Below are 3,327 nucleotides of genomic sequence, written 5' to 3'. Positions count from 1 at the left end.
TCTATCTATCTATCTATCTATCTATCTATCTATCTATCTATCTATCTATCTATCTGTATGTGTGTCTGTCTGTCTGCCTGCCTGTCTGTCTGTCTGTCTGTCTGTATGTCTGTATGTATATATGTCTGTCTATCTGTCTGTTTGTCTGTCTGTCTTTTATCTATTATTCTCTCAATCCTTCCCTCAGACCCTTCCTTCTTCCTCCGTCCTTTCCGCCTTCCTTTGTGAGTGAAATGAAGAGGTACAAAAACAGCTGCTGCCTCCTTACCCATAAATCTGTTTTCGAAAAAAAATATTTAAAAACCCACCAAACAATAAAAAAAAAAAAAAAGAATAAAAAAAGAAAGAAAAACGAGGACCCCAAAAAGCCACGACCATCTCCAGACACCCAGATCCCTGGAGGACTGTTTACCATTGTCCTATCTCCTCAACACGGATCTCTAGCCCTTTTGGGGGCCGAAAAACAATTAAATCGTTCACAAGATCCTGCTCAACTTTTCAAACGAAAGTGGAACCAGTTATTACCAAGGCAACCGAGAACATCCTTTCGTGTGTATGTCTTAGTTTTTGGAGGGTTTGTTTGTTGTTGTTGTTGTTGTTGTTGTTGTTTGTTTGTTTGTTTGTTGTTTGTTGTTGTGGGGGGAGGGTTGGGGGGGGTCTTTTTTTCTTTCCTCTGGGGTTGTTGTTTTTTTGTGTTTTTTGGGGTGGTACGTTTTTTCTTTCTCATCAAACTTTAAATCATTTCTGCTTTTGCCTCTGTATATCTTCTCAGTACTGTCCTGTCTTTTCTATCTGTTTCTCTGTCTGCGTGTATTTGGAATGGCTAAGGTGAACGCGTAGACACTTCTTAGACAATTTAGGAGACTGCTTTCGGACTCTGTCTGGCAGGGTCAGCTCGACCTGAGAGGGATACAACATCCCAGCAGAAAGACCTAAATACTCGACAAAAATGTTGCCCCGCGTATGGATCGAACTCGGGTCTCCTGTGTGCGACAGCGAAGCGCCTATCTGCTACACCCCAGACCCCAAAGGGGGCTCTCGTGGCCTAGAGGTTAAAGTGTTCACCTCTCGCCCAAAGGTCCCAGGTTCGAATCCGGGGAGCGACGGAAAAATGTTCTTCTCTAAAATTGTCTCCTTTCGCCTTCTTCCCTGCTCTCTCTAGCAATGTTCAGTCGTCTGCTTTCGTCTCCACTTTCTGCCCCCATCCCATCACCTCCTTTGCCCCCTCCTCTGGGTCCTGACTCTTTCTGTAGCCTTTCTACTGCTACTCCTTGGTTCCTTCTTACTGTTGTCTTTCAGCTACACCCCTGATCTTCTGTTTGGAAAGTTCTACACTTAGCCTTCTCGGATAAGGGCGAAAAATCTCGGACGTCTCGTGTGCAAGTTGCGCACGTTAAAGATCCCTTGGTGGTCTAAAATCGTTGAAAGTATGCTTCGGTCGCCATCCGAGCAAAATTCCTAATTTCCTACCAAAACAGAAAATGTTTAATGTGTCCTGTGCGCTCATATGACCTTATGCAGGTGCGAGCTCTGTAAAACACTTACCCCCCCCCAAATAGACCCCGACTGTGTGTGCATGAGTTAAGATACATTATGATATGTCTCACGAAGAGAGATGTGGGGAAGGAGAAATGAGAGTGGTGATGTTCTTCGGAAAAAAATCAACTTTTTAGAACTGCTAAGGATGGTCACAAACGCTTTTTGATACGTATCGAAACAGTCAAGCTGGGGTTGTTGGTTTTTAGTTTGTTGTGAGTTTGTTTGTGTGTTTGTTTGTTTGTTTGTTTGTTTGTTTGTTTTTTAAGAGAGGGAGAGATTTTAGTATCTGTTGCTAGTGGTGTAATGATGATGATGATGATGATGATGATGATGATGATGATGATGATGATGATGATGATGATGTGGGTTGTTGGTGGGTGCTCTAGTGTAGTTTGGTCCTTCTTCCCTATCAAATATATATATCGTTTTTATCTCTCCTCCTTCTTTTTGTGTGTGTGTTACTCTTTTGTAACACATCTAATCTTTGGCACTTGTAATGCCTGGGGGCTCTCGTGGCCTAGAGGTTAAGGTATTCCCCTCTCGTTCAATAGGTCTACGGTTCGAATCCGGACAACGGCGGAAAATGTTTTTCTCTAAATTTTTTCAAATCCTGTCCTGCTCTCTAAGAATATTCTGTCGTCTGCTTTCGTCTCCACTTTCTGCCCCTACCCCGTCACCTCCGTTGCCCCCTCTTCTGGGCTCCTGACTCTTTTGCAGACTTCCTACTGCTACTCCTTTTCTCCTTCTCGCTGCTGTCTTTCAGCCACACCCCTGATCTTCTGGTAGGAAAGATCTACGTCAAGTGTTCTCTGATAAAGGCTAAAATTCTCGGAGGTCCCCTGTGTAAGTTGCGCACGTTAAAGATCCCTTGGTGGTCCAAAAATCAATGAGAGTAGACTTCGGCCACCAGCCGGGCAAAATTCAAAGTTCCCTACTGATTGAAAAATGTTTAATGTGTCCCGCGAGCTCAGTTGCGAACGCTGTAAAACACTCACCTAAAAAATATGACCTAAGGTGTTACAAGTGCAGTAAAACTCTTACTAAACTTTTTTTTAATGATGATGATGAGATTAACATCAACCCCATTAACACAATTAGGGTGGTTCAGAAGGCACAAGCTGCTTCAAACTTGCCAGTCTGAATATAGCATTCCAGTAGACAGACAGAGATATTTGCGCTCAGATAATAACCCCCCCCCCTACGTGGAATTCGAACTCATGTTCTCAGTACATAGCAACGAAGAGCCTAACCATTGCACCACAGAACAGATGCCTGTTCCTTTGAAATTGCTTTTTGTGTGTGTGTGAAAAGGAAGAAAACTGCAGCTCACCAAATACATAAAGTGATCATAATATTATTATTATCTCTCGGCGGACTTTATTCAGGTTGGGGTTGTTTGGTTTTGTTTTTGGGGGGAGGGAGGCGTGTGTTTTTTTGTTTTGTTTTGTTTTGTTGGGGGGTGGGGCTGTTTAATGTGTGTTTATTTCGTTTGTTTTTCCTCTTTTAAACGTTTTACCTGTATAGTATGCGTGCGTTTATTTCGTTTTTCTTTTTTATATTTAATTTTAAAAGTTTTACCAGCACTTTCTAAGAGTTTGTTTCGTTCTTGTTTATTTTTCAAAAGTTTTACCTGTACGTAGCAGGTGTGTTTTTATTTAATCGGGAAATAAGTACAAATTAGTTCTTGTTTAAAGTTTTTTTTTGGTCATAGCATTGAGCGATCAAAGTCAGGTGAGAGGATACCACCCAACAAGCTGTCTGAACGAAAAAAAAATTCCTTTTTAACTG

The sequence above is a fragment of the Aplysia californica genome, unplaced genomic scaffold (genome assembly GCF_000002075.1).
Source record: "Aplysia californica isolate F4 #8 unplaced genomic scaffold, AplCal3.0 scaffold00015, whole genome shotgun sequence".
Taxonomy (NCBI): domain Eukaryota; kingdom Metazoa; phylum Mollusca; class Gastropoda; order Aplysiida; family Aplysiidae; genus Aplysia; species Aplysia californica.
Note: the sequence above shows the minus strand (reverse complement) of the source record.